Here is a 20744-nt window from a genome sequence, read left to right on the forward strand (position 1 = left end):
AAATTTAATGGTCCTTTAAATTTGTAGATGTACAGACAGCCAACCTATATTTTGTCATTTATTATAGGATATATTGTAGATTCAATAGCTGTCTCATTACACTGCGAGGCTTGGCGGTGTTTTCTGCCATTTTAAAACCTATATTTTTGTTTATCCCCTATTTTTGTTTTTATTTCGCAACTGGTGTTACAGGTACTATATTGGGACTCATTACAATTTTAATAAAACTAATAAAATGTAAGTTTTAATATTCTATGATCAATGAGTGCTCCTACGTTACATGATTTTCTTTTCTGCACTTGCTAATCTATGAACTAATAATACATGTGTAGGATGCACCAACTCAGCTGGTAGATAATCATATTATATGTGTAAAGATAGACTGAATGATCGATCTCCTAGTGCGTTGGGAATTCAATTCTTTCGAATGGTACTTACATGGTAGCTCTTTTCCATCCAAGTCACCAAAATGGGAGGATTTCTTCTAATCCTTTCTGAGTAGTCAGAGGTACAACATCCTCACCAAGCAGTTCTTCTCTAGTCTCCCCAAGATAGTTGCTTGGGCAGCTGTGTATAATCCACTGGGTTTGATTAACAAACTGAGCAGCCCTTTTTTAGAATGTGACAAAAGATATTGTAATTGACATTTTTCAGTATTCATTCGATAACACTGATCCTGTCACATTTCTGTGTCAGTAAGTCCTTGTCCTCTGCTTCTTCAAAACTTTGTTGCAGACATTGCATTTGTTCCCAGAGAGGTATGTGGGGACCTAAAGTGAGCATCCATTTCCTATGAACATTAAAGGCATTAATAGGATACTCTTGATCTTTTAAAAGACGTTTGAGGATATCCCTGTGCGTGCAGTACAGGTACAATATACACTGGATCTGGCATTCCGCTATCAGATCCTCCATACTCATTGTCTCTAGTGGCTCTGTAGAATCTGCTAATGAGGCAGATTCTATTAGTACATTTGCAGGGGATTCATCAGGCATGTTCCTGTGCTTTAACAGTCCATTTTCGTCTTGTTTGTACTGCTGATTATTGTTGTTACTGGATTTTCTTGTGGCCAGATTCTGCATAGTATAAATAGCTTCATTTGTAAAATCATCCCGTTCTGGTTCATCCTGAAAATTCCAGACACTTGCTTCCTCTTTCAACATTAGGAACACATCCAACAGGTTCTCCAATTTCTCATGTAGACTGGCTCCTTTCCACATAATAATCTTTGGGCACTCCTCATCCCAGTAATCCAAAATGTGCTGCATTGTGGTAGGGTGGTGCAACAAATTCATATCCCCATTCTGCAAATACTGCCACAGTCCTTCATCCCAGTAAACCTCCTTCCTTGTTGCATTGGACTGCTTCATCCCTTCCTTTGGGAACTTTTTCAACACTGGGCTGTCATATGCTCTCTTCTTCCCAGAGCTCACACCCATTTTACTTCCAGGGATCACCTCACTGTTATTTCCCCTCATTGAAGCAAGGTTCCATCTTCCACTCTCCACTGGCGGGGTGCGCCTCCCCTTATCAAATCGGCACTTAGGCGGAATCTTCCCTCGCCTAAAGCTTACAGCGCTTTTCGTGACACTTTCTACCTTAAACCCTTTACGAGTAAGTACAGGATAATGTGGTAACTGATTTCTAGTGCTAACTGCTTTGCACAGTCCTGAAATGTATCACAATACAGTTCCCCTGCAACTCTACCCAGAGAGGAACTGGGACTGAGAGATCCCACTGCTTGCCACCAAAAATGTGAACATACCGGGTTTTCTCTCCCAATTCTACCCACTTCACTCTGGCTGGCCACCCACGGGTGCCATCCTATGCCAGGGAAGTCTACCCAGTACCTTCTAGTCTCTCAGGCAAATGCAGATAGAAAGCAAATCAATACATTTATTGTAATAAAAACAATCACTAGATTATTAGATTATTAACACTAGTCAGACCACTTTATTAGCACTACAAGTGAGATTATTCAGTGCTTAGCAGTGGGGAATCTGACAATAATAAATACAACTCTGAGGAGACTCCTTTGTGGCACTAATCCTTTTATTATTGATCCTTATGCATTATGCTAATGCTCAATAGGAGTTGAGGGTACTACAACAACAATTGTTAGACTGCAAGACAATATAATAGATGTTATACTTATAAGAACATCTTTGTCTTATATTGGCACTGCAATAATCTCAGAACTTTGAACCTAAATAGCGCATATCATTATAGGAGCTGCCTTTATTTTTTCTGAGAGTGGACACAATGTAACAACACTTTGGGGCATATTCAATTCCGATCCGATCCGCTGTAACGCGCGTTACCGCGGAAAATGCGCAGTACTACCGGTAATACGGTACCGCAATAACGCGGATTTTCGTATGCAGCCCTATGGGCTGCGAACGAAAATCCACGTTATTGCGGTACCGCGGATTAGGTTCGCGGCCGCTCCGGCGCGATCCCGCGGATCGGGATCGGAATTGAATATGCCCCTTTAAGTTGACACAGTGTATCTATATATGTGTGGAATGAATACACTTTAGTTATCTTTGTATTATAAGATACAGGGGCATATTCAATTGTTCCTCCGGCCGCCAGAAAAACGAGTTAAAACTATTACCGTTTATACGGTAATTACTCGCTGAATTTCAGCTCGCAGCTCCCTGAGCAGCGAGCTGAAATTAAGCGAGTAAATTACCGTATGAACTGTATTTACGCGCAATATTACCGTATAAACGGTAATAGTTTTAACGCGCTCGTTTTTCCGGCGGCCGGAGGAACAATTGAATACGCCCCACAGTGTCCATATTAATGGGTATTTTTCCCATTTAATAATTATATCAAGTGTTACAATTAATTCATTATCGGTTTCCCGGAAGGGTTATTTTAATTTCAATTTTCTTTCACTTGTTTTTCATTCTTTATCACTCTTTTTATTTTAATAATTCGCCGACCTTAGTGATATCTGGTAATCTGTTTTTAAGAAAACCTCAAATAAAATTTTGTTCTTATACTCCTTAATGGACTGGAGTGCCTCCTTAAACAACCCCTTTCAAGTTATCTGTTTCACCATTTGTGTTATTTTGATATAGCTTTTGGTTGGGAGTGCACCCCCTCATACCTAATTGCCACACAAATATTTTTTCCTTAAGGCTAATATGGTGAGGAAGTCCTGACCTTAGAGCGAGATGGATTTGCTCTTTTTTTCTATGTATATATCTATGTTCTATGTATATATACTGAGCACTATCTCAGATTCTCCATTCTCAGCTCAGGTATGGGTAAGTATCATACTTTATGAATTCTGATATAAAATATCAAGAATATATACCAGGTCTCATTTTTATGGACTATTTTTGCTACTATAAGCATTAAACTTATCTACTTTAATCCTGGGACACAGCATTTTGATAACGAGACTCAACTGGGATAGTGATCATTACAGCTCTCATTTATCTTTCTGTATATTAGACAACCTTATCTCTCTCATAATGACTACTTTCAACTTACAAGCTGATCTCAGCTCTAGATGTGAAAAATGGAAAGAAAATTTACAATCTATCTTTCCAGAGGAGGGAGAATTTGATATAGCTGATACTGACAGCACATGGCTAGAAGATCTCAACAAATTAAAAATACTTCTTCAAAAACAATCAAGAACCTGGTGGAATATGACTACTACACAAAATTATTTGAAGCAGTCAATTACCCCTAGAGGTTTAAGACCGAAATTACATCCGACATATGATCTAGCGACACCAGAATTACAAACAGAGTGGGGAAAAGCCCTTCTCAGATGCTCTATTGAATTAATGCAAATCACACTTAAACATGACCTGATTATTTTAGACTCTTACTCTAAAGATATAGAGAAATTAAGTCTAAAACTTAAAGATTTTGAAACTTCTGACTCTTTTCAAAAGATGTATGAAAAACATAAAAAGGATTTGGAAATTTTTGAAAAAAACATTATTGAGAGAAAGAAATCGAAATACATATGCAATAAGAAAGATTATGCAACGGGTAATATTTTTAAATGGAAAAAAAAACACTCACTAGAATAACATACAGGATAGAGCTAGAAGTTATGAATCCTCTGAGATGGAGTCCTCAGGAAATGAAAGCGATGACAGATCATACTACAGGGGTAAAGGGTTTTTCAAACCCCAAAAAACCACTTTGTCTCCTTTTTTTGGGGATACTTTAAGACCCCAAGGAGAAGTAGGCACGAATACAAATGAGTTAGGAGAAGCTACCAGAAATTTGCGAGACAAACACCCAGGAACTTGGAAGGAGTCCCACTCCATGCACAGGAGACAACGGAGAGGAAATAGACGAAGATAAAAACTTGCAGATTATTAATCTATCTAATCAGACCCTAACTACATCACATATTAAATTATTAAGCAACGGTTTGTCTTTCTCCCCTACTGTTGGATTTGATCGATTCTCCTGGAAAAAAGACTTGAACCTTTTCACCAGAAAATTGAAACTTGCCAAGTTTTTTGAAAATAATACAATACCCTCTTTAACACCTGGTAACATTATAGAAGGCCAGAAATCATCTAGACCCCTTGAGGATGATACAGTATCCTCTCTGACACATGATATTATTATAGTCAGTCAGAGCTCACCTAATGTAGAGCTAGGTGAAGAAGATGTACAAGCTTTGAATGTTTTGGAGGAACTTTTATCAGAACAGAGTTCATCTAACTCTGAAAAGAAAAAAGCGAGATTTATTTGTCGAAAGAAATCTTTGTTTTTTCCTAAGGATTACTCATGTCCACAGATTAAAGTCTTTGAAAATATGGTATCTCAAGAACTAGACCAATTGAAACTCAAATCCTGCCACAATAAGTTTGACAACCTAACAAAGGAGGAGAGATATGCCCTCAAGGATATACAAACATGGTAAGAAGTGATTATTAAACCCTCAGATAAGGGGGCAACATGGTGATCTGGCCTATATCAATGTACAAAACGGAAATGTACAAACAACTTAAAGATACCAGTTGCTACAAACCCCTCTTTCAAAACCCAATGGAGCAATTCAAATCCTCATATGAGAGGCTCATTAAAAAGGCCTTTGATGAAGGAGTTATCACTAGATCAGAACTCACTTTCCTACAAGTGGATCATCCAAAAACACCAACTATTTACTTACTACCCAAAATTCACAAAAATGCACAATTACCACCAGGTAGACCGATATTATCTGGGATAGGCGGACATACTGAACAAGCTAGCATATTTGTGGATACCCACTTGAGAGAATATGTAACATCTCTGCCCTCATATGTTAGGGACACCACAGATATTCTCAAGTTATTAGATGGAATAACTTTGGAGGAAAACACATGGTTAATTACATGTGACGTGGAATCCCTATATACCAGCATCAAACATGAAATTGGTATCAAAGCAGTACAATTTTTCTTGCAATCAAATAACAACGTAATGTTGTGGAGAGAGCGGCCGGGAAACGACAAGGCCTGACGTGTTCGGGAGCTGTATCGTTGGGCCTCCTTTCTTAGTCTCCCTCAGTCCCTTATAATAATGATTGTCTTACCATTCCTATTTCCTTACAGTGAGGACATCATACCATATCTCAGTTAGCTCTCCTAGACTCCGGAACTGCCTGGAATTTCATTTCTGCTGCCTTGGTAAGGCAATTCTCCATTCCCACGCAAGCCTTAGAACAACCTATCTCCCTTTTAGCCATTGATGGGGGAAGAATTCCTGAAGGATCCATCCTTGTACGCACCACTCCTCTTCTTCTTCAGATTGGAGCACTCCACCAGGAGAGTATCTCCTTCTTCGTAATTCACAGGTCTACTAATCCAGTCATCCTTGGACTACCGTGGCTTCGTCTCCATTCTTCTAATTTTGACTGGCAGTCTGGTCATATCTTATCTTGGGGACAACATTGTTTTTCTCATTGCCTGTCTAAAGTGGTTCCTCAGGGAAATTCCAAATGCCTCAAGAGATTGCCCTTGGCCCTCCTTCCAGAGCCCTACCAAAACTTTGCTGATATCTTTTGTGAACAGGAAGCTACAAAACTCCCTCCACATAGAATTTGGGGTTGTAGCATTGATTTAATTCCTGGCAAACCAGTACCCCGAGGCCGAGTGTACCCACTCTCCATCCCTGAGTCCAAGGCTATGGAGGACTATGTCCACGATAATCTGAGGAGGGGCTTCATCCAAAAATCTTCTTCCCCTGCTGGGGCAGGCTTCTTCTTTGTAAAAAAGAAAGATGGGGGTCTCCGCCCTTGCATCGACTACCGAGGTTTAAATGCCATCACCGTAAAGAATCGGTACCCATTACCAATAATCTCTGAATTATTTGATCGGATTAAGAGGCCTACCATCTTCTCTAAATTGGAACTCAAAGGAGCTTAGAACTTGGTGCGTATTAAGGAGGGGGATGAGTGGAAGACAGCCTTTAATACCCGGGACGGACACTTTGAATATTCGGTCATGCCCTTTGGGGTGTGCAATGCTCCAGCTGTTTTTCAAGGTTTTATGAATGAACTCTTTCAGGACGTATTGTATCAGTTCGTGGTCGTCTACTTAGATGATATCCTCATCTTCTCCCAAGACTTGGTATCACATCGTAAAGATGTCCTGGAGGTTCTGTCTCGGATTAGAAAGAACCATCTATATTGTAAACTAGAAAAATGTACTTTTGAACAGAGACAAGTTCCTTTCTTAGGCTACATCATTTCTGGCACAGGGTTACAAATGGATCCGGCCAAGTTAAAGGCCATTCTAGAGTGGTCTAGATTATTATCGCCAGTTTATTAAGGGATACTCTACTCTTGTGGCACCTATCACCGCTCTGACTCGAAAGTCTGCGAATGCCAAAGTATGGTCTATGGAAGCCACCCAAGCCTTTGCTACTTTACAATCTCTCTTTTCCTCGGCTCCCATTCTTCAACAACCTGACTGTTCTCGTCCATTCATTCTGGAGGTGGACGCATCCTCCATAGGTACAGGAGTGGTGGTCTCTCAACGGGATTCTACGGGTAAATTACGTCCATGTGGTTTCTTTTCCCGTCGCCTCCTACCTGAGAGGAACTACGGTATTGGTGACAAGAAGCTCCTGGCCATTAAATTGTCTCTTTCTGAATGGAGGCATCTCCTAGAAGGAGCTCAGTTTCCCATTACTATTTATACTGACCACAAAAACTTGTTATATTTGCGTACTGCCCGCTGTCTGAATCCTCGGCAGGCAAGATGGTCCTTATTCTTCTCCCGATTTGACTTCAACATCTCTTTCCGTTCTGGATCTAAGAACATCAAGGCGGATGCTCTATCTCGCTCATTCGATCCTGACTTGGAATGCCTGGAGGAGAATAAATTTATTGTGGACCCTAGCCTGATTTTGGCAGCAACTTACATCAAAAAAGGCTGTCCTCTGGACAAGACCTTCATTTCTGCTCCTCTTCACATCAAACTCTTACGATGGGCTCATCGTTCCCTCTTCTCGGGTCATGTTGGCATTCGCAAGACTTCGGCGTTGCTATCTTACAACTATTGGTGGCCTTCCTTACAACAAGATGTAAGGAAGTTCGTGTCTTCTTGTTCCATATGCGCCCAGCACAAGACCCCTAGGAGGAGACCTTATGGGCATTTGCTTCCATTGCCAGTTCCTGAATATCCGTGGTCACAAATCTCCATGGATTTCATTACGGAATTTCCTTCCTCCAAGTCTTGTACTGTGGTCCTAGTGGTCACGGACCATTTTTCCAAAACCGCCCATTTCATTCCACTAAAAGGTTGTCACTCACCGGACCGTGAGTGCCTCTTCCCGGACATTTAGGAACCGTGGCCGTCCTCCATCCTGAGGGTCTGCGCATGCGCAGCCCTTTCCTATACTTCAGTGTATGTCCCTTTAACTCAATTGGCAGATCAGGCAACACTCCCTATATTAAGCACCTGTGGTCAACACCACGTTGCCTGATCTTGGAGTCTCATTCCCCATGAGTCTCTGAAGGTGTTCCTGTATTCCTCGTGTATTCAGCGCTGCTGATTCCTGTGGTTTCCAAACCACTTCTATCTCTGTGGTTTCCAAACCACTTCTACTACTGTGGTTCCCATACCACTTCTACCATCAACTGTATCATCGTGACTGTTTGCTGGTTCCTATCCGCTGCCTCCGTGCACTCCAGCCTTTACTTCACATCCACTCACCTGTTCCTCATCAAGTCTGTGAGCTGATTCCTATCCGCTGCCTCCGTGCACTACAGCCTCCAGCTTGCAACTCGCCTGTGTTCATCATCGTGACTGTTAGCTGATTCCTATCCGCTGCCACTGTGCACTACAGCCTCCAGCTTGCAACTCGCCTGTGTTCATCATCGTGACAGTTAGCTGATTCCTATCCGCTGCCCCTGTGCACTGCAGTCTCTTCTCAGCTCTCCTGTGTTTCCTCGAGACTGCTGCTCTCATTGTCATCCGCTACTCTCCGTGATCAACAGCTCCTGGTCTACTCTGCTCTCCCGTGTTCCATCGCTACTGACACCTATTGGTTGCTACTGGTTACCTCCGTGTACCCGCAGAGTCCTGCTGCTGCTGACCGCGCTATCATCCATCTACTGCTGATCCGCTCTCCACGCCTTCACGTGTCCCGCTGGTCTCTACCCTCCTGTCAGCATTGGATTCGTATCTCATCAACTACTCCTCTGCTGGATCATCTCCATTCTCCTAGGTCCTCCATGAGTCCAGTTCCACGTGTTACTGATTCCTGTGGATTCGTGTCCCTGTTGGTCTACTTACCTGTGCGCTGCACCTACTAGACCGCTGCCTCATCTATCCAGGGACTTCTCATCCAGCCGGCCTCCAGCCGCTCAGGTATCGCTGCACTCCTATCTGACTGCCTGCTTCTGAACCACGGTATGCATACTTCTCATTGACTGTGCTGGTGTATTGCATATCTTGCTGGACTGTGTTGGTTCTCCTCTGGAGTCTGCTATCCGCTGAGTCTATTGCCATCATTGACTGTGTTAACTTGTGCTGGACTACTTCAAGAGACTTTCTATATTTGCAGACCTGTTCAGTCATTTATATATATTGTGCATGTTACTGTGGATCGTGTATAAGGTGCCTGTGTATATCCTGTGTTGCAGTCTCTCCCCGTGCACCTCCTCACATATATATTCAGTGGTACAACTTGCTGATGACAGACCACTGATCCCTGTTTCCTGTATCACCTGTTCCAGTATCCTCTCACATAGCAGTGGTATAACTTGCTACCGCAGACCACTGACTACCCGGATACCTCCACTTGGATTCCATTCCTTCACTCAGACAGCGGTACAACTTGCTATCCGTAGACCGCTGACTCTCATCACCTCCTTGTTTCTGTTGGACATTCCTCCTCACTATAGCAGTGGTACAACTTGCTATCGCAGACCACTGACTACCTTCACGTGCCCTTGTCCATACAGTTCCTCGTAGATTATTACCTCCATGTTACCAGTGCTGCTAGTCATAGACTTTCCTGAGCATCTCATCATCTACTATTTCCTGTTCCGTGATCACCCAGCTACCAGAGTACCCTATTACCATCTACATTGCTCTGGTAAGCCTACCACCTGGTGATCCCTGGGTAAAGACTCCTAGTGCCCGTGACAGTAAGATCAGGACATGACAGACCCAGATACGGAACCTACCGCCAAGGAGATGCTGCAGCATCTGGTCAGCCGTGTGGAGCAACAGGATGCCCGCCAACAGCTGTTACTTCAGTGTTATCAGTCATTAACCTCCCAAGGAACATCTGGACAGACTGTGACAGCTACTACTGAGGCTCCTGTGCTTTCCTCCGTTTCCCCAGTGCCATCCCAGGTGTCTATAGCTTCCACGCTTCACCTGCCTACTCCGTCAAAATACGATGGAGACCCCAAAACTTGTAGGGGTTTCCTTAACCAATGTTCAGTCCATTTTGAGCTCCAACCTCAAAATTTTTCTACCCATCGTTCCAGAGTGGCCTATCTTATCTCTTTGTTTTCAGGACAAGCCCTGGCTTGGGCCTCCCCTCTGTGGGAAAGAAACGATCCAATATTACAAGATAGTGCCAAATTCATTTCTACATTCCGAAGTGTGTTCGATGAACCAGGTCGTGTGACCTCCGCTGCTTCCAGCATCCTCCGTCTACGACAAGGATCTCATACAGTAGGCCAGTACGTCATTCAATTTAGGATCTTAGCCTCTGAACTTCAGTGGAATACTGAAGCCCTAGTTGCCGCCTTCTGGCAGGGGCTTTCCGATAAAATTAAAGATGCACTGACTACTCAAGAGCTTCCTTCGTCACTTGAAGATTTGATCTCTCTATGCCATCGTGTTGATATGAGATTTCGTGAAAGAGAGGCTGAGAAAACAACTTCTGCTAAAGCACCTCTTCGTTCTAACCCTCAATTTCGTCCAGTTTCACCCTCTGTGATTCCCATGGAGATAGGACGTTCCAAATTATCTTCAGAGGAGAGGAAACGAAGAGTAAAGAATAGACTCTGTATCTATTGTGCTGATTCCACTCATATTCTCAGCTCTTGCCCTAAGAGATCGGGAAATGCCAGGCCCTAACTAGTTCTGGAGAGGTGAAGTTAGGATCCCTGGAGTCCTCTCCATCTTCCATGAAATCTAAAGTCTGCGCCTTTGATGTTACGATTTCCTGTGCTACCAAAACCTTTGAGTCACAGGCATTGATTGATTCCGGAGCAGCAGGAAATTTTATTTCCAAATCATTAGTAAATCAATGGTCTCTACCAGTGATCACCTTAAAAACACCCATTACTGTGACGGCTATAGATGGATCACGTCTCATCAACGGTCTCATCACCCAGAGTACGTCTCCAGTAACCCTTCAGATTGGTGCCCTGCATCATGAAGAAATATCGTTTTTAATCCTTCCTGTTACGACAAGTCCAATTGTCTTAGGCCTTCCATGGCTTCAGTGTCACTCTCCCCAGATTGACTGGCGCACCCCTCAAGTCACGTCTTGGGGGTCTGAATGTCACCATCGTTGCCTTTCCCAAGTCATTCCTCTCAAAGTACAGCAATCTTCCATCTCATCTACCTCACCGGGACTCCCTCCTCAATATGCTTCATTTACTGATGTTTTTGATAAAGCTCAGTCTGAACGTCTTCCTCCTCATCGTTCTTGGGATTGTCCGATCGACCTTCTACCTGGCAAGACTCCCCCCAGGGGCCGGGTCTATCCACTCTCGTTACCTGAAACTCAAGCTACATCTGAGTATATACAGGAGAACCTCCAGCGTGGGTTTATTCGACCTTCCACCTCTCCCGCTGGAGCTGGGTTCTTCTTCGTTAAAAAGAAGGATGGATCTTTACGCCCTTGCATAGATTTTCGTGGACTCAATGCCATTACTATCAAGAATCGGTATCCCATTCCGCTGATCACTGAGCTATTCGATCGCATCAAGGGAGCCCGTATCTTTACTAAGTTGGATCTTCGTGGTGCCTACAATTTAATCAGAATCCGTTCCGGTGACGAATGGAAGACAGCGTTTAACACCAGAGATGGGCATTACGAATATCTGGTAATGCCTTTCGGGCTGTGTAATGCCCCCGCTGTTTTTCAAGGTTTCATCAATGAGATCTTCCGGGACTTATTATATGTATGTGTCGTCGTCTACCTGGACGACATATTGATCTTTTCACAGGACCTGCCTTCTCACCACCAACATGTGGCAGAAGTCCTCTCCAGGCTACGGAAAAATTCACTGTTCTGTAAATTAGAAAAATGTTCATTCGAATTACCCCAGATTCCATTCTTGGGGTATATAGTTTCCGGAGTTGGCCTGAAGATGGATCCAGATAAGGTGAATGCTGTACTACATTGGCCCCAGCCAACTACTCTTCGTGCTATCCAGCGTTTTTTAGGTTTTGCCAATTACTATAGACGCTTCATTCAAGACTTTTCTTCCATTGCATCTCCTATTGTGGCCCTGACTAGGAAGGGGGCTAATCCTAAGCAATGGTCACCTGAGGCTCTTCAAGCCTTTCAAACACTAAAAGAGTCCTTCTCTTCGGCTCCAATCCTTCGACAGCCTGATGTGACACTCCCCTTCTTCCTGGAAGTAGATGCCTCTAATGTGGGCTTAGGAGCTATTCTCTCCCAACGCTCGGAACAGCAAAAATTCCATCCTTGTGCCTTCTATTCTCGGGGTCTCCTGCCCGCAGAGAAGAATTATACTATCGGGGACAAGGAGTTACTGGCTATCAAAGCTGCATTAGAGGAATGGAGATACTTATTGGAAGGAGCTCGCCATCCGGTGACGATCTTCACGGATCATAAGAACTTGTCATATCTCCAGTCTGCCCAATGCTTGAACCCTCGTCAAGCAAGATGGTCTCTTTTCTTTTCCCGTTTTGAGTTAATAATAACCTTCAAACCAGCTGCCAAGAACAAAAAAGCTGACGCTTTATCTAGAGCTTTTGTGACGTCCTCTGATATAGAAGAGGTTTCCAACCATACCATTCTAGACCCCAAATGTATCTCACTGGCTGCTTCATCCACCAAAACGCTACCATTTGGGAAGACCCTCGTGCCTCCTACTCTAAGGAGGAAAATCCTTTCGTGGTTCCATGCCTCTCGTTTTTCTGGACACGCCGGTGAACGCAAGACCTTTGAGATTCTCTCTCGAAGTTACTGGTGGCCTTCGATGAGGAGAGACGTCAAAGAGTTCATTGCTTCCTGTGAGCTATGTTCCCAGTTCAAATCCTCCCGCAGAACTCCAGCAGGGTTGCTGCGACCACTACCCATTCCGTCCAAACCGTGGACCCATATTAGTATGGATTTCGTTACTGACTTACCACCTAGTAAGAACCATAACACTATTTGGGTGGTGGTGGACAGATTTTCGAAGATGGCTCATTTCATTCCTCTGTCTGGTTTGCCTTCCTCATTTATTCTGGCTGAACATTTCATTAAAGAGATCTTCCGTATCCATGGATGTCCGTCTGAGATTGTGTCGGATAGAGGAGTACAATTCGTTTCCAGATTCTGGCGAGCCGTTTGTAAAACCTTGGGTATACGATTAGCACTCTCATCTTCTTACCATCCGCAATCTAACGGACAAACTGAACGTGTCAATCAAGATCTTGAGACTTTTATAAGGATGTTCTCATCAGCCAATCAAGACAACTGGGTAGAGTTGCTTCCTTGGGCTGAATTCGCCCATAACAACATGTACCATGAGTCATCATCCAAAACTCCATTTTTTGTGGTCTACGGTCACCATCCGTCTTTTCCGGAATTTCCTGTCCTCCCGCCCACCCAAGTTCCTGCGGTGGAAACTGTTTGTCAGACCTTTAAAAATATCTGGTCTCAGGTCAAAACCTGTTTAAAGAAGACATCTATCAAATATAAATCTTTCGCAGATAAGAAGAGGCGGGCTATTCCACCACTAAAAATTGGAGATCGTGTCTGGTTATCCACCAAAAATATTCGTTTGAAGGTCCCATCTATGAAATTCGCCCCTCGTTTTATTGGTCCATATAGGATCATTCAAGTAATGAATCCAGTATGTGTGAAACTTCTTCTTCCTAAGAATCTTCGGATTTCTAATGCCTTTCATGTATCCTTGCTCAAACCTCTTATTATCAACCGTTTCTCAACTCCTCCCTCAGCTTCGCAGCCAGTTCAAGTTCATCAGGAGGAGGATTTCGAGATTACTGAGGTACTAGACGCAAAAATTTCGCGAGGAGTCCTCCACTTCCTCGTTCATTGGAAGGGCTTTGGTCCTGAGGAGCGCTCTTGGATCAAAGCTGAAGATCTTAATGCTCCTGCCCTTTTGAAGAAGTTTTATTCCAAAAATCCGGACAAGCCCGGTTCCAGGCGTTCTGTGCCCACCTTTAAAAGGGGGGGTACTGTCACTCACCGGACCGTGAGTGCCTCTTCCCGGACATTTAGGAACCGTGGCCGTCCTCCATCCTGAGGGTCTGCGCATGCGCAGCCCTTTCCTATACTTCAGTGTATGTCCCTTTAACTCAATTGGCAGATCAGGCAACACTCCCTATATTAAGCACCTGTGGTCAACACCACGTTGCCTGATCTTGGAGTTTCATTCCCCATGAGTCTCTGAAGGTGTTCCTGTATTCCTCGTGTATTCAGCGCTGCTGATTCCTGTGGTTTCCAAACCACTTCTATCTCTGTGGTTTCCAAACCACTTCTACTACTGTGGTTCCCATACCACTTCTACCATCAACTGTATCATCGTGACTGTTTGCTGATTCCTATCCGCTGCCTCCGTGCACTACAGTCTTCCAAACCACTTCAACATTATTATATATCATTGTGACTGTTTGCTGATTCCTATCCGCTGCCTCCGTGCACTACAGTCCTCTAAACCACATCAACGCTATTATATTTCATTGTGACTGTTTGCTGGTTCCTATCCGCTGCCTCCGTGCACTCCAGCCTTTACTTCACATCCACTCACCTGTTCCTCATCAAGTCTGTGAGCTGATTCCTATCCGCTGCCTCCGTGCACTACAGCCTCCAGCTTGCAACTCGCCTGTGTTCATCATCGTGACTGTTAGCTGATTCCTATCCGCTGCCACTGTGCACTACAGCCTCCAGCTTGCAACTCGCCTGTGTTCATCATCGTGACAGTTAGCTGATTCCTATCCGCTGCCCCTGTGCACTGCAGTCTCTTCTCAGCTCTCCTGTGTTTCCTCGAGACTGCTGCTCTCATTGCCATCCGCTACTCTCCGTGATCAACAGCTCCTGGTCTACTCTGCTCTCCCGTGTTCCATCGCTACTGACACCTATTGGTTGCTACTGGTTACCTCCGTGTACCCGCAGAGTCCTGCTGCTGCTGACCGCGCTATCGTCCATCTACTGCTGATCCGCTCTCCACGCCTTCACGTGTCCCGCTGGTCTCTACCCTCCTGTCAGCATTGGATTCGTATCTCATCAACTACTCCTCTGCTGGATCATCTCCATTCTCCTGGGTCCTCCATGAGTCCAGTTCCACGTGTTACTGATTCCTGTGGATTCGTGTCCCTTTTGGTCTACTTACCTGTGCGCTGCACCTACTAGACCGCTGCCTCATCTATCCAGGGACTTCTCATCCAGCCGGCCTCCTGCCGCTCAGGTATCGCTGCACTCCTATCTGACTGCCTGCTTCTGAACCACGGTATGCATACTTCTCATTGACTGTGCTGGTGTATTGCATATCTTGCTGGACTGTGTTGGTTCTCCTCTGGAGTCTGCTATCCGCTGAGTCTATTGCCATCATTGACTGTGTTAACTTGTGCTGGACTACTTCAAGAGACTTTCTATATTTGCAGACCTGTTCAGTCATTTATATATATTGTGCATGTTACTGTGGATCGTGTATAAGGTGCCTGTGTATATCCTGTGTTGCAGTCTCTCCCCGTGCACCTCCTCACATATATATTCAGTGGTACAACTTGCTGATGACAGACCACTGATCCCTGTTTCCTGTATCACCTGTTCCAGTATCCTCTCACATAGCAGTGGTACAACTTGCTACCGCAGACCACTGACTACCCAGATACCTCCACTTGGATTCCATTCCTTCACTCAGACAGCGGTACAACTTGCTATCCGTAGACCGCTGACTCTCATCACCTCCTTGTTTCTGTTGGACATTCCTCCTCACTATAGCAGTGGTACAACTTGCTATCGCAGACCACTGACTACCTTCACGTGCCCTTGTCCATACAGTTCCTCGTAGATTATTACCTCCATGTTACCAGTGCTGCTAGTCATAGACTTTCCTGAGCATCTCATCATCTACTATTTCCTGTTCCGTGATCACCCAGCTACCAGAGTACCCTATTACCATCTACATTGCTCTGGTAAGCCTACCACCTGGTGATCCCTGGGTAAAGACTCCTAGTGCCCGTGACAAAGGTCTTCCTTCTTCCTCTTCTTTGGCTGATATTTTTATTAAAGAAATATTCCGTCTTCATAGTTGTCCTCATCACATTGTCTCTGACCGAGGTTCTCAGTTTATATCCATGTTTTGGAGATCCTTTTGTCACAAGTCTGAAATCAAACTCGATTTTTCCTCCGCATATCACCCGCAGTCTAACGGCCTCACAGAGAGAACCAACCAGGAGCTGGAGAAATTCTTAAGAATATTTATCTCTGCCAATCAAGACAACTGGGTGGATCTCCTTCCATGGGCCGAGTTTGCCCACAATAACCATTTTCACGAGGCTATCTCCAACTCTCCTTTTTTTGTTCTCTATGGCTGTCATCCAAAATTATCTACCTTTTCCCAAATTTCTTCTTCTGAGGTCCCAGCAGTGGACTTATTATTTCGCAAGTTCTCCCACATCTGGGAACAAACCAAGTTAAGCCTTAGAAAAGCCATCACTCGCTCTAAACAAGCCTATGATAAGAGGAGAAGAGCCGGTCCTAATTTTACCATCGGTGACAAAGTATGGCTGTTTACACAGAACATTCGTTTAAAGGTTCCCAGCAAAAAATTTGCTCCCAAGTTCATTTGCCCCTTTTCCATCTCCGAGATCATCAATCCAGTAGCTTTCCGATTAAAATTACAACATTCTCTTCGTATTCAAGATGTATTTCATGTTTCCTTGCTGAAACCAGTTGTAACTAACAAGTTTTCCACTCCTCCTAGAGCTCCTCCTCCTGTTATTATTCAGAATCAAGGAGAATATGAGGTGAAATAAATCCTGGACTCTCGTAGAGTCAGAGGCTCCGTTCAGTTCTTGGTAGATTGGAGAGGATATGGCCCCGAGGAACGCTCCTGGGTAAGAGCGGCTGACCTTCATGCCCCCCCTCTACTCAAACTTTTTCAAAAGAAATTTCCTTGTAAACCTGTGTAGGTGTCCGAAGTCCACCTTTAAGGTAGGGGGTACTGTTACGATACTTACCCGTCCTCGCTTCCACGCCGCTCCGTGGGACCCGTAAGCTGCACTTCCGGGTTCGGCGGTCAAATGACCGCTAGAATCAAGGGTGGGCAATTCAAACTGGGACTTCCTATATAAACAGCGCTCTGACACTTAAGGAGTGTCAGAGCAACTTACCTGTTCCTGGCTCCTGATTCCTGTTCCTCCTTGTGCCTGCTCCCTGTGTATTTGACCTCCTGTGTACCGACCCGGCTTGCTGACCTTTCTGGACTCCGTTTCTCCTGTGTACCGACCCGGCTTGCTGACCATCCTGATTGCCTGTGCTCCTGACTTGGATAGCCTCATGCTTCTCTCTCTTCACGTTTACCTGCCATTCCTGTGTACCGATCCGGCTAGCTGACTACGCCTCTGTTCTGGTCACCTCTGTACCGATCCGGTTTGATTAACTCCGAGATTGCCTCCTGATTCTGTCTGCATTCGCCTTCCTGTGTACCGACCCGGCCTGTCCGACTACTCTCTTCCTGCTCCTATTCCGCTGTACTACATCTTGGGGAAAACCTGAGGACCGCGACCTGCGACTCCTGGCAGCAAAGCCAACCCCGCCTTGTGGCGGTTCTTGGTGAATACCGAGGAGATCATTAGACTCCGCACCTCAGGTAAGCCAGCGTTAATCAAGATTAGTAGTGTTATCCAGTATTGCTGTTACAAGTGGTTTCAGCACCTTGCACAACACGGAAAGTATTCTCCACTGTGCTGGACTAAAGTACATTCCCCCTCAAATCTATTCTTCTTTCAGGTGCTGCAATCTCCTACATGCTGTTGCAGAATGCCAAAAATTACCAAATTATTTCGGGACACAGACAGCATCTCCTGCATGTCACTATCATTTTTCAAAAAGTTCTGTACCACCAAGTTGATTGTGTGAACAAAACAAGGAGTGTGATGGAAATATTTTTATTGATTGATCTTGCAACACATTATTACAAAAACTCTACAAGGGTGGTACCTTCTTCTCTTAAAATATCAGGTTTAAACTGAAAGACCAAAGAAAGGGGGGCTATTTGCTCACAGGAAAGTCCAGCAACCTAAATATAAATATACAAAAAGATAAAGCACATAAACCAAGAGGGTGCCACCACTAAACCAAAACTAATTTCCAAACGTAATTTCAACTTACTAACACAAACAACACTACAAAGAAACAAGCTGTGGGTGCATGTAAGCCATACTTGAAAATATACTTAGCTTTCAAAATCTAGGGGAGTGAAAAGACAGTGAGAAAAGGCATTTAGAAAAGAGAGCGCCAGTCTTTGACCTCCTTAAGGAGGTCTCAGGCCCTGCCACAGCCTGAGCCAGTTGGCATTGGATATCCGACGTCTCTCCATACCCTTCAATTTCCACACCTCGAGGAGAATGTTACCCACCACCTCTTCACAGGGAAGGATTTTATGCCTGATGGACACTTGTCACCGTGCATTCCACGTGAAATATCTGACCACTAGACTCACTAAAAAAAGGGTGCAGAAATTAAAAACCCTCCACCTGGCCTTGAATGCCCCGTAAACCCATTCAGGGTAACTAAGCCCCAAAAGGCAGGGGATCCCCAGCGACCTGGAAACTCTTTTATAAACCTTTACGTTAAAGGGACACTGAAGCAAGAAATGGTCCATAGTCTCCTCCACCCCCAGACATTCCTCCCGTGGGCAACCACGATCATCAGCATTTCTGTACTTGAGGTTCCCTCTCACGTAAAGTCTCCCGTGAAAGGAGAGCCAGGCAATGTCCCAAAGCTTCAACGGGATTCTCCCTGAATTAATCAGGGAAAGCCCCACCAAACTCACATCACCTGGGCAGTCCCTCAGTGACAGCGGAACCCAGAAGTGGGAGTGCAGGACTCTCTTCTCCAGCATCCTTCTAGAAGAGCTCCCGACTTCCCCCACCCCAGGCCCCAACGCCTTGTCACCTTCAATCTCAAGGAAACATAGGTCGGGAGATACCCATGTCGGACCCTGAAACTTTTCACAGCGCCCCCCATACCATGTACTGAGGAAGGGATCCACCCATACCCTGAAGCCCCCCACCCACTGAGGAGGGGTCACAACTAGGATGCTACTCAGGTGTAACTTCAGAAAAGTTGACATAAAGAAGAGCACTGGGTTAATCATACCTAGGCCGCTATCCTTCCTCAGTCGGTAGGTCACAGCCCGCTTGACCAGGTTCAGCCTATTCCCCTAGAGTAACTGGAAGAAAACTGCATAAACCCTAGACCATAAAGACTCTGGCAAGAGGCACACATAGCTGATATACAGGAATATCTGGATCAGGAAGGTCTTGACCAGGTCCACCCTTTCCCAGAGAGAGTGTTTCCACCTCTTCCAGCTCTCTACCTTCCCGGAAGCTTCCTCCAGCCTAAGTTCCCAATTTTGCTTGGCATAATCGCCAGGGCCGAAATGAATCCCTAAAATTTTGATCTTCTTACTAGCCCTGGGAAGACTGTCTGGAATGTTAAATTCACAACCCTCCTCCCCCATCCAGAAAACTTTATTCTTTTCCTGGTTTACTAACGAGCCACTGGCCTCGGAAAACCCGCAGACTAGAGTTGTTACCTCCTCAGCTTCTGCGGAACTCGACAAGACAACAGTAACATCGTCAGCGTTGGCCACTACCTTCAAAAGACACTCCGGACTCAACAGCACTCCTCCCAACGAGCTGCCACCAACCCTTCTGATGAAGGGATCTATGGCAAACACATACAGGAGGGGGCTCTGGGGACAACCCTGTCTTACTCCAGAGCTGACCTCGAAGGATGGACCCACCCAACCATTCACAAGAGGGAAGCTCTCGGCTTGCCTATAAATAGTACGGAGCCAATTCACCACCCGAACCGGAAGAGCATACCACAGAAGCAGAGCCCAAAGGTACTCATGATTTACCCTATCAAAGGCCTTCGACTGATCTAATGCTAAAAGTTACCTCCCCCACCTCTCCGCATGGCACCGCTCAAAGGCCTCCCGCACTGCCAGGACAGCACTGAAAGTGCTTCGACCCTTCACAGTGCAGTGCTGAGAAGGAGAGAGTAACCGGCCGGAAACCTGCATCACTCTATTAAAAAGTACCTTCGCCAGAATCTTCCCGTCGGTATTGAGAAGAGCGATGGGGCACCAGTTCTCAATACACGACTGATCTTTCCCCTTGGACAACAAGATAAGGGCAGAGACCCTCATGGAGGGAGGTAATAAACCTCTGCCCAGGCTCTCATTAAAGACCTCCACGAGACGCGGGGCCAGGATGTCCCCAAAGATTTTAAAGAACTCAGATGTAAGGCCATCTGGGCCTGGGGCTTTCTTGATAGATAAACCATCTATCGCCATCCTGACCTCGTCCACCGTTATTTCATCACCCAAGGACTCAAGCAGGCCGCTAAAATCTCCAAGGCCAGGAGTTTCCCTCAAAAAACGGTCCATCTTCTCTCTGTCAAGTGACTTCTCCGATAAGAGATCGGAGTAGAAAGACCGCACGACACCAAGGATGCCCTCCTTATCCTCCCTAAGGACACCCTCAGCATCGCGCAAACCTCTCACCTCCTTAATATCTACCGAGTTCCTACAGCTCTGGAAGGGATCGGGCGAATGGTACTTCCCATAGTCCCTCTCCAGAATCAAGGAAGCATACCGGTCATATTGTATCTCTCTCATCTGAGCCTTCACCCGGGGGATCTCCCCACTATCCCCCTGGCCAGAAATCAAGAATCCAAGTTTTCTTCTCAGTGCCATGTAGTTACTTTCTTTTAACAAGTTATTTCTAGCTACTAGGCCGCAGAAAAAGCTTCGGGTCCTCTTCTTCAGCATCTCCCACCATTTGGACCTACTCCAACC

Source organism: Mixophyes fleayi, chromosome 9, assembly GCF_038048845.1.
Source record: "Mixophyes fleayi isolate aMixFle1 chromosome 9, aMixFle1.hap1, whole genome shotgun sequence".
In the NCBI taxonomy this organism is placed as follows: domain Eukaryota; kingdom Metazoa; phylum Chordata; class Amphibia; order Anura; family Limnodynastidae; genus Mixophyes; species Mixophyes fleayi.